General features: G+C 34.1%; 1 protein-coding gene across 5 annotated transcripts in view; it reads left to right on the top strand.

The window, feature by feature from the left end:
* Positions 1-12454, top strand: part of Tenm3 (teneurin transmembrane protein 3) — a 2471519-nt gene that overhangs the window by 610802 nt on the left and 1848263 nt on the right. The window lies entirely within an intron of this gene.

The raw sequence follows: 12454 nt of genomic DNA, 5'->3' as shown, positions 1-12454 counted from the left end.
TATGAGTGTTTTATCAGGTAGTATTATTAAGAATTTTGAGTGTATTTGAAAGAGGAATCTGTTATGTATCAGTAAGTGTTTATGCTTCAAATATCAAATGATATTTTAACCTGTACCATTTCCTTATTATAGTATTTTTTAAAAAATTGGTATTTCATGAATATACATAAAAGTGAAATCCTTGTGGTATATTCATATATGTATATAATTTGGTCAGTGGTTATTTTTACTTAAGTTTCATACATAGACAGGTCAAGAGAGATTATCATGAAGGGAATATATCCAGGACTCAAGCTGTGACAGCTTTCACAGATAATAAGTTCATGCTTGTTTTGGTGGATATCCAATACGTAAATCTGGTGATCCAAATATGTGTCTACCCAATTTTGTATATCAAAAATATCATAAAGGAAATTCTCATAATTTTTACTAAAGAGCTAAAATAAGTTTCTGAGAGTTAAGCTAAACATACAGAGAGATGTATGACTACTAAAATTAAATAAAATTATTTTCAGAAATTCTCTAAGCATTTTTAAAGTAACTAGATACTTTGCTGTAGGGGAGGACATATAATGAAATGAGAAAGTAATCTTATTCATGAGAATATAATTAGTAGCACTTGATGATACACTTTAAGTGAGAACCTGATTCTTTGCCCAAATTTGAATTGAATATGTATTTGGCTGGACTTAAAATTTTTATATAGTTAAAATTCTATAGTTTCATAATTAAATCATGAAAAATTCTACTAATTGTACCCAATTGTATGTTCTGCAAAGTGATATACAGATCTACTTTTATTCTTATTTTGTTATTTTAAAAAACATTAATTCATCAAGTACTATGATTAATGTTCACAGCTGCATGGCACTTAAGCTTTCTGAACTGTCAGAAATGTGAAAAATAAGGGCAACTATCTCAAAGGGTGCTTATAATGATTTTTTTTAAAAACATTTAGCTTTTGTGAGTGATTTATAAAAGTCACTTATTATTATCATCATCATGATTATTTAGCACCATGAAGGGAAATAAAAATAAAGTTAATAAGAGGGGAAAACAAGCACTTCTGAACTATTTTGCTTTCCAAACATGCCATATTTATGGGGAAATATCTGTACAACTAATATTATTAATATTCATGATATTATTATTAATAATGCTAAGGTCTCTGTTAACATTTTTTTCCTATCACCTTGTGCCAGATGCTGTCAAGAATGCAAGAAGGAATAAAAATAGTCATTTGAGGCTAGATGGTTTTTAAATCAACAAATATATAGATATAGCACTTATGTGCCATGTATATTACAAAATCAATTAATCTTTGACACCTCTTCTGAGATGAGTGCCCTTATTATCAAGCTCTGTTTCTATAAGAGCAAACCTAAAGATTCTAAGGTAGGGAATTGCCTGAGATCATACAGTGTATAGTGGAAAAGCCAATATTCAAACTTGGGCAATCCAGCTCCAAAGACCATCCTCTGTCTCTGGACAAGGCTGACTTTGAGCTTGAGTGTAGGCTCAGTCTCCTACTAGTAAGCTGACTTTGATCAGGTTGACTAGTCACTTTCTATGCCTCATGTTGTCATCCAAAAACAAGGAAATGTTAAGACATAAATAAGAACATGTATTGGACAGTGGTTTGAAGACTACATGAAACAGCTGGCCAAACATTTAGCCCAGTAAAGCCTCCCTAACTAATAGCTTACAAGCACTTTATTTCAGTATATTTCAAATGCTTATTTGTCAATGATTTTGTTCAAGTTATGGAGAACAAAGTATAAGTCAGAAGCTATTTTCATAACTGCTGGCTATAATACTTTTCAGGTTTTTCTGTATCTCTAGGCTCAAATTCTAGAACCCTAAAGAGAAATATACAAAAGCCAAATGTGAAAAACAACTATTGACCCAAGTAATACTGGACACTACTGGGAATTTAAAAGTGAATGAGAAGTAGTACTTATTCACAGGATGTTTATCATTTGTGGGAGCATTTCTGCAACGAAATGCAAATTACTTAGCAGCATGTTGAAAACAACATTAATTTTTTTTCTTGTGGTGCACTGGCCTTTGAACCCAGGATAGAGGTTAGCCTTTTATTATTTGGTGTATGCCTGGTTTCACATAAGAGAAATCCATTAGTTGTAGTTTAAGCAAAATGAAGGAGGTCATCAGAATAGTACAGGTGCATCTCCCATTCCCAGTCAACAGAAGTAAAATCAGGCTCCTTGAAATATAAGTTTTACATTCAAAGCTGTCAGGGACCCACGACTGCTCACTTCTCATTTTCTTTCTGTCTTTCTTGCTCTGTCCTTCCATGGACTTCCAGCTTATCTCCCAATGCTACTTTCCTCTGCAGAATATAAAGGGCTCAGGGCTCAGCTCTTAAAGTTTGATGTGCTCACTTATAGCTACTATGATTCCATATTTTCAAATTTGGAGAGCATCCAAAGTGGGAGACAATACAGTTTTCACCCAATTTTGGCTAGGTGTTTGCTCATTTATCATTCTATCCCAGACATTTGGGATATATGAAAGGACCTGCCTTTGGGGACTTCACACTCTCAAGGGAAAAGGTGTTACAAAAAAATCCTCTAGACACAGTAAATGTGATAAAGAAGAAGTTCAACCAAGATGCTATGGGAAAGGTGAAAAGGGAAGCAGAGGCAGGAATAAAGGAATAGTGAGGCAGGGATAAAGAAGAGGTTCAGTATTAAATAGGATGATTAAGATAGGTCTCATTAAGTGGGTGACATTTGAGAAAAAGACTGAAAGGTGAGGGAGTTAGCTCATCCCTTATCTGGAGGAATATGTTTACATACTGTGTGCCAGGGATGGCAGAGTAGATCACTTTGGAGGGGACATATGATATCCATCATAAAACAATAGTTTTTGGTTTGTCTGCTGATGGTAATAATAGGGGCTTTGAGGAAGAAGCAGCAAAGGGAATAGAACGGTGAATGGGGAATGTCTTGGAGGCAGAAGGTTGCTGGCTAGTGTTTGCTGTGTGAGGGCTGAAGTAGTTGAGAAAAGCAGGCAAGTGAATTGAATGTAGTTGTAGGGAGACCAAGCCAAGGACTCAAATGCTTTCAAAGTGAGAACTGTCTCCCATGTGTCCATCATCCCATAATAAAGAATTAATTTTAAAAATATCTTTGAATCCAGGCATGGTGACATACTTCTATAATCCCCAAGCAGGAGGATCACAAGTTCAAGGCCAGACTGAGCAACTTAGGCAGACCTTGTCTCAAAATATAAAAGAGCTGGGGATGTAGCTGAATGTAGAGCTTCCTTGGGTTCAACTCCCAAAACAGCAGAACAAAGAAAAATAAATTGGCATAGCAGAGATTCCCTTCTCTGTTCCTAATATCAATGTAAGCATGTTTTAAATAATTTTTATGTATTTACATGGTTCCCTATTAAATAGAGCACCCACAGGAGTCACATTGAATTTTAGCCTCCTTAATCAATAGCTATGAGTTCAAAGATAAATCATACAACCTCATTGAGACTTCATTACTTTACATTCAATGTTTAGACAGTAATATTTACCTTTATGAACTGCTGGGATAAATCAATATGGTGAGTCATGTAAATTGGTTGAACAGCACTGTTTTGTGATGCTCTAAGTTTATTATATCTCTATTTCATCTTGGCCATTTTGCATTCTGGACTAACATGGCAAAGATTCCATCAAAAACAAAAATTTTAATTAAGCTTTAATAAGATTATAGAAAAGCAAATATATGTTGAAGCTATTTTGTATATGAAGGAGTGTGAGACTCAAGAGACAAATTTATCCATGTGTTAACACAACAAACATTGGTGGAACTTTGCCTGTGTGACACATCTTGGACTTTGAAATTAAAGTACTTGGTAAATTGGTTTACCAGCCAATGAAAAATATATTGGTAAACAAATCAATAAATCAAAATAATTTCTTTTTGTAGTATAATACACTTTTTTTCCTAGATGTCATAATGGACAAGAAGTTGCATTTATTAGACTCACCTTAAGTATAATGATACCAACCTTTTCTCTCTAAAATAAACAAGGAACTAATTATGTATTTAATACCATTAGTATACTTAAATGCAAAATGGTGAGGCTATAAATGTTAGTTTTTGAAGTATGCTAAAAAATTTATATATAGTTTACATATAAAGTTAATTGAGATATAAAATTATATGAGTGTGTTTCACTATACTATCAAATCTTTATAAGGGAGAAATAAGGGAAACCACAAATGAAAGAACCAAAGTTATAATGAAAATTCAAGTACAAATTACATTCTCATTTTTTTCAGATTTAAAAAGGGCAGTAAATTTGTTTTATGCAGCATTTAGAAAACTTTCTTGTTTTTCTATTTTTAAAATTTTTATTTGTTTATTTATTTATTCTAATTAGGTATATATGACAGCAGAATGCATTTTGATTCATTGTACACAATTACAGGAAAACTTTTCATTTCTCTGGTTGTACACCATGTAGTATTGATCCATATGTGCCGTCATACATGTAGAACTTTCTACCGAATCTAGTCCATTCATATTTCACCAAGATTGACTTGGCAAAATGCACTCATTATTTGACATACTTCTTGACTTCATGAACTTTTCTGAACTTAATGTTTTCTTGTAGTCATTTTCAGTTTTGACTAGCGAGCCCATGTAAAGTATTAAGGCTTTCTGTGTGGAGTGGTTTGAGAACAACCAGTAGCACCCTCCCTTCCTGTCCACCTGTCTGCTTGCACTACCCCACACAACCCTGAAAAAGAAAAAAATTCAACAAACTAATCTCATAACCCTTACCTCCACCATCACAGAGACTGTTTCATTGTGTCCTAAAGCATTCTCTCTTAGTAAGAAAATTTAGTAAACTGGAAATAATTCTAGGTGATGTCACACCTATATTAGCAACTACCAACTCATGTTTTCAATGATTTATTTTGAACTGTGACTGAGACCTGAAAATGAACCACTTTGAAAATGTGAAATGGAAACAGGATTATCTGTATCTATTGAATGTTATTATGAATAAATAGAGGTCATTATGGAGATCAGGTTTGAGGAAGGTTTAAAGGAAAGAGGACTCTTGAAAGGAGGAAAAAGGGTGAATGAAAAACTTTACACTAGACCTAGGTCTCAGAGTAATTTGATATACAGAAAGACAACTATTTATTTCCTATTTCAGAGTCATTGTATCATGGAGTTATATAGTAAAGAATAAAGCTAGCCAGGATCTTCATATTCAAAATAAAAGACATATGGCAGAATCATTTTCAGAAAATAAAAAGTTTTATGAATTTAAAACCTAGCCTCAGCCTCCCAGATTGCAGACACTTAGTCTTGCTGCAAATATTTCCTCAAAGATAAATGTGAATTTTTTTTCTTCTTTCAGATTTGCTAAGAACCAAAAGATTTATAATGATTTTGTTGCCAGTTATTCTGGGCAACAAAAGAAAAAATATCATGGTGAAATATCTTCGAGACAGCTCTAGAGATATGTATAATAAAAACACTTAGCTGATGAAAATATCTGTTGATTTGATACGCTTTTAAATATTAGCTTTAAATTTTATGAGCTCTCTGCTGCTCTATCCTTTTCTTGATCTTGGAGAAAGCAGGAGGCCTTTCAAATTGGAAAATCCATGTCTTCCTCTATGTTGCTTTTAACAAACTTTGTGATGGTGTATGTCACCCAGGATTTAAAAAATGCAATGACTACATCCTCTCTGGCAGAAGGAGATCTTTTAAGCTTGGTAAAGTAGAGCAGACTGTTGTATATAATATACACTATGCCTCATTTTCCCTGAGACTATCAAATAAAATCACAGCTAGTAGAGAAGACCACTTTAGATCATCTGCTTTTCAGGTAAGCAAGGCCATTCCGTTTCCTGTGTTTTCTAAAGCCTTTTATAGGTTGCACTTGTTCTCTTCATGTGACAAGGCATACCACCTATTCCTTGACACTTTTGGAATCCCAGAGAATTAATGAGCAAATACCCATATCTTCATAGTGAAAGACAGCTATTGATGTTCTCGTTGTCTCAGTGTTTACAGGATACACATTATTAGAGTCCAGAATTCTTCCCACTGGGTCTGCAAAGATGTTCCTAATGGCAGATGGTGATTACAGTAAAAGTTCTAATTGGCCAAATGCATTCTACAATTTTTTGCTTATATGTTCTTCAATGACCCTATTACTTTCTGGAATTATCTCTTCTTTACTGTCTGACTTCTCTTCCCATCAATCATGAGTTAACAGGACCTGGTGGTAGGAGATAGGTCATCTATATCCCCCTATAGACAAGATAAGATAGGGAATCTATAAATTCCTACTGAACTCTGGCTCACAGATAAAAGATAGAAAATAAGAGATAGGGGGGAGGGGAAAAGAATGAGAGGCAGTGCCTGGTGCCATGGTTCAGGAGTTGAACACGATGAGCAGGTTTTCGGGGTAAAGAAGGAAACAGGGAAAGCTGCCAAGTTTTGGTGGGTTATTTTCATTTTGGGTACTATGAAACTGTGTAATTTACCTTTTTGAGTAAGAATAGGACCTCTAAATTCCATTTTGATAAGAGCATCCCTGATATTTCCAAATGTCAAGCCCTTGATTGGCTGTTATCTCTTGGTCCTAATTAAGGTAGAGAAATCTGATGAGACTGGGAATCTGGGGTCCATTTGACAAGGCCATAGTGCCTCCAGATGTTGCCGACTTCTTCTCTCTTCTTGCTTTTAAAGTCACTTAAAAGGGCCTTCATGTGGGCTGGGGCTGTAGCTCAGTGGTTGAGTGCTTGCCTAGCACTTGTAAGGCACTGGGTTTGATCCTTAGCACTGCATATAAATAAATAAAAGATTTAAAGCGGCAGGGGGCATGGGGGGCTTCAAATAGAAGACTGTGGGAAAACCCAAACAAGGGAGTGAAGAGTCTTTCAGAAAATCTTTACTTTGTGATTTACTAAAACACACCTCTCCTGAGGAAAGGTGCTCAAAGATGACTTGTGACAAGTGTTGGTGTGGGAAGACAAACCTCTCTGAGAAAATAGTGTAGGTATTAATAAATTAAACTATTCTGACAGTGCTCAGCACATCTCCCCGTATACCTTTATAACTTTTTCGTGACATTTCTGCACTAAGTAGAATAATGCAGTGTAGTGATAGGACTAGGCCATCATTACACTTCAGAATGTGTGTGCTCTCTAGTGCTGTGGGATCTCATTGCTGTCCCAAGTTGGATCCTTTTGCTATTAAATGCCATCCAATTGTGCTTTTAAGCTATGCTAAGCTGCTCCCATAATGGTGTTTTCTCATTTCCTAGGAGATAAGAAATTGCTGCTAAAATAATCCAGAATTTCCTGGCATTTGTTCTTTTACTTTATTTTGCACAATGAAAACGGCTTCACATATTTTTTAAATAGATCTTTTAATAAGAAGACAAAAAAACTAAAAGAAAAATTATGAAATTGAATTTTCTTAAGTGTGTGTAAATATTTGATAGTAATATTTTTTCAAGCTTATATAATAGCCACATGCGATTAGGTAGGAAGACAGATAAACAGATAAGTATGGTGCATATATATGTATAGATAATCAGTTCTGCTGCATGCTCTGTGCATGCCTACAAACCTCCATGCTATGTACAGTCAAACAATACAACCTTAGAGTTTTATTGATGTGGGGGCAAAATGTCTTCATTAGTGACATTTAAAAAACTGGACTGGGATCTAATACAACTGGTAGTGGAGCTTACACATAAATGGTTAAACTATACATAAGTATTATAATAAATGCAAAACTTTATCTTTAAAATATAACTGAAGATCTTGGGGTCTTTGTGACAGTGAGTGGGAAAGTCTGCAACTTCTGAGTCACTGTGAAATGGTGGGAAAGTGTATCTGAATGTGAAGGCAGGTCATAAAATCAAGTGTGGATGGATGAAGGTCATAGACCCAGAACCAAACATCACTCTAAAGTGATCTTTTACATCATTAAATTTGGGTGCAAGTTTTTCTGTGATATGTAGGTCCCTTGAGGAATGTGGTTATGATAGGTATTTTATTTGATCAAAAGTGAATATTTGACTCATGTACAGCTTCTTTAATTACCTTCTGTGTTTCTGTAGAAATTTTGTTTTCTTTGTGGCTTTCTCCTCTTCACCTGTAGCTTTGCTTAACAATTGAAGGCTTTGCATATTGTAAGAATGGGTGAGACCACAAAACCAGCCACAAAGGCAGTAATAAGAGTCACTACTACAGGATTTGGGGCTAAGTCCTTTAAGGTCCTCACACACAGGACTCTACATTGTTGCACAATCTGTTTTGAATTTGAGGCAGGATGTTGAAAGACATTTGAGATGTTGGATAAAGATTCTTTTCTTTTAAAAATACATATGGAAAAGTTTACCAAAAAGAAAAATTAATCAAATGTAATCTTGTAGGAAGACACATGAAATGAGCAGAGGGAGCTGCTAAACTCTCTGGGCATGAGGAAAGGCATGATTTCCTGGTAGAAAGGTTCCGATTTTATTGTGCTTTGTGTATCAATTAATTGATGGGCTCTTGGAGTTCGTTAGCTAACTTTTCTTATCAGTTTTTCCTGGAACTAAGGGAGCTCTGTCTCTTGGAGCATTTTTTCAGCTTGGGGCATTTGCATTTTGTATATCCCTGCCCATCAGTTCACTGATGGTCTTCTGCTCTTATTTAGTGCACACTTAGTGTGCATATGCTCATTCACAATTCACATTTTGCTGCAAATGTTTCCAAATGTATCAATCACCTTGGAGCAAATTTGTGTTTAGAAACAAGCACTATAGATGAAATGATAGTTTATACATGCTGCCTACATGCTATATATATTTTATTGAATTGTGCATGTGATAATTTTACTGTTTTACTATATTTCTTTGTCTTGTAACAAAGAAAAAACTCCCCCCCACACACAATTTTTCCACTACCTCAAACATGAGGCAATAAAGCTTAAATACAGAATTTTTCATATATTTTTAAAAAGTGATGAGCAGTAGGATGACATTTTAGGAGTGGGGGTTGGAAGAATATCTATATGGTATTTTAATTTAAATAAATAATGCCATATTACTTTTCAAAAAGTTTGCAAAATATCATGCTTATGCCAATAGTATTTAAGACTATCATCCCTTCAGTCATCACCAGTAGATATTATATAGATATTTTTTCAAAGTCATTTATTTTTTTAATTTTTTTTAAAGAGAGAGAGAGAGAGAGAGATTTTTTTAATATTTATTTTTCAGTTTTCGTGGACACAACATCTTTATTTTATTTTTATGTGGTGCTGAGGATCGAACCCAGTGCCCCGCTCATGCCAGGCCAGCACGTTACCGCTTGAGCCACATCCCCAGCCCTCAAAGTCATTTAAAGTCTAAAAGGTATTGGTATCTTATTGCTACACTAATTTGCATTTACCTGAATAATAGAGAGAATGAAAATATTTTCAAACATTTAGTTGTAGCTTGTATTGGTGTCCCTCTGATGCCATATCTATCTTTTGCTCATTTTTCTGTTGTTTCCACTTTGTTATTAAATTATAAGGGCCATTATATGTTATAAAATTAATCTTTTGTATTCATGTATCTTACAAATGTAAAGTAGTTACAAATTGATTTTATTTTCAGCTTTTGCAAATATGTAGTCAACTGTATCTGTCTTTTCCTATTCCTGTTCACTTGTTTGGATTTAGTTTTTGTATCATATATGTTCTTCATTATGTGACTGTCTTCATTGCATACTTGCAAGTGTTTGCATAACATTGTCACCCTAACAGGTAATGATATCCTTTTTGATATAGGAATCATGTATCTTTGTCTTTTATTTCAACAGTTAATAGGTATCATTCCACTATTCCAGCTTCCAATGAAATAGTCCATTGCTAGATTAATTTTTTTTATAAGTTACTTCTTTTTCCTGGCAGAAGGTTCTGATTTTATTATACTTTGTTTATCAATCAATTGATAGGTTCTTGGAGTAGGCTAGTTAGCTTTTCCTATCAGTCTTGCCTGGAACTAAGAGAGCTGTATCTCTTGGAGCATTATTCAGTTCAGGGGAAGAAGATAGTTATTATAACTTCAATTTCATCTATTCCTTTTTTTCCCTTCTGTAATTTATATTATTCAAGTATTAAGCTCACAAGTTTTCCAATTCTTTTCTGATGTTATTTCCTCTGTTCATTCCCCAGTGTGTACTCTAAAATACCCTGAATTCTTTTAATGGAGAATTGCCTTCAGAAGCTTAGGAAAAAGGGGTTGTTGCATTTAGGTTTTAGATGTGTCATTACTGTAGACCTAGTTAGTTGACAGAGCCTGGAAACATGGTGTGTGTCTGTGTGTGTGTGTGTGTGTGTGTGTGTGTGTGTGTGTGTATGACAGAGAGAGAGAAAAAGAGACCTAGAAAAATTTTACCCCTTCAAGGACCATGTGAGCCCACTGTACGGTAAGTCCAGAAAGCCTTGTATGTTCCAAAGCTTCCCTAGAAATTGGCCAAAGATTTAGAACAGTTTGACTTTTCCCTTGCCTCACTTCCTACCTCTAACCTCTACAGGCATTGAGCCCTTAAAATAATCACATTCATGAAACTTTGACTTAGTATCTGCTTCCAGAAATCCCATGCAGATGTACATATATAAATATATGTAATATATAAGTGTGATGTCATATAAAACAGATATTCACCTTATGTTTAATACTACAGATATTTATGTAATATATAAATAAAAGTAAATATATAATATATAGTAATATTCATGTTATAAATATAAATATAAAATTATGTGTATCTATATGTATCATATTCATTTATTTACATTTTATATTTATCTATACATTTGAAAACAAGAGTTCACAATGACACCTATCTTTTCATATTTTCAGCCTCCTTCACAGAGTGCCTTCCTCTATTGTTGTGTTACCTGTCTGCTAACCTCACTGTCATCCTCCCTCCAGCTCACTCCTACTGCACCCTTACCCTGCCCTATATAGCTGCTTAGTTCCAACAAAAAGAAATTGCTTGCACACCATTGAGGATGATCATCTCATTACCTTTGAGCTCTGATGGTTGTGCCTTGCTCACCTTATTCCCAGCTCCTGTGTTGATCGGCTCAGGTTCTGTGTGAAGGAGGCCTGTAAACACCCATGTCACCCTGCTTGGTCTCTGCAACCCACTCTGAGTCACAGTAGCTCCCTTCTCCCCTTTCTAGTGCAAACAGAAATCTGTGCTATTTGTAGCTGCATAATAGCTAATGATTCAAGTATTTAGGGCAAGAAGAGGAAGGGCGGGGAAAAGAGGAAAACCACCCTATATTTTGAGATTCTTTCTGTTGTTGCATGAATCAATAGTTGTTCATTTGATTTATGAAGTAGTACTGCACTGTATAGTTACACCACAATTTGTTTATTCTTTTGTTAATGATAGACACCTGAGTTGTTTTAGTTTTTTGTTATTATGAATAAAGCTACTCTGAGTCTTTGGGTGTACATGTTTTCAGTCCTCTTGTATAAATAGCTAGGAATATAATTTCTTTATAAGAAGCTATCAAGCCAATTTCTAAAATAGATTTTATCAATTTACACTCTACCCAACAATATACAAGGATTCTCTTTGCTGTACCACCTGGCTACCATTTGGAACTCTCAATCTTTTCTGTCCTTGTGGGTAAGTAGTTCTAATTCATTGTCTTCTAAGTAGGTCTAATTCATTGCCTTCTTAATCCGTATCTCCTTCATTACTAATGAGTTAGAACATTTTTTCCATATACATATTTTCCAGTAGTACAACAGTTTGGAAAGCATCTGATCAGTTCTTGAACATTTTATTAATTGGCAAAATAGTTTGATTATTTTATACTCTTACATTATACCACTTCCTTCGTATACATACAAATAATTTATATGATATATGTAGTGAAATTATATTCTCCTACTCATTGGATTATATTACCTATTAAAAATATTTCTTGAGAAGCAGAAGTTTTAATTTTGATTAAATTTTTTACTATATTGTTTGTACTCAATGTTTATTGCTTTCTTTTAACTGTATAAGCAATATTATAAGACTACTTAATCTTATAAGACCATTTTAATGTTTTAAAGATATATTTTTATATTTTATTCTAGTTAGTAGCTTTATAATTTTTAGGTCCATGTTAATGTCCATGATCTATCCCAACTAATTTTTGTTTACGGTCTGAGATAGTTTTTAATGTATGATTATTTACAGGTGGATATCTAGTTTTACAGAATCACTTGATAAAAATAAGTCTGTATGTTCCCTTAAGTTCTACTGGAAAATGTGTTGAAAATAAAGTGAAGAATAAGTATTTTTATTTGATAATTTTTCATGTATCTTATTTTAATTAATTTTTATTTATGTTAAAATGCACAGAGAGCATATTTACGTAATGTCAAGACTTTGAAATTTGCTAAGGCT

Source organism: Marmota marmota, unplaced genomic scaffold (assembly GCF_001458135.2).
Source record: "Marmota marmota marmota unplaced genomic scaffold, marMar, whole genome shotgun sequence".
NCBI classification, from domain to species: Eukaryota; Metazoa; Chordata; class Mammalia; order Rodentia; family Sciuridae; genus Marmota; species Marmota marmota.
Note: the sequence above shows the minus strand (reverse complement) of the source record. Positions and strands in the feature narration are given on the sequence as shown.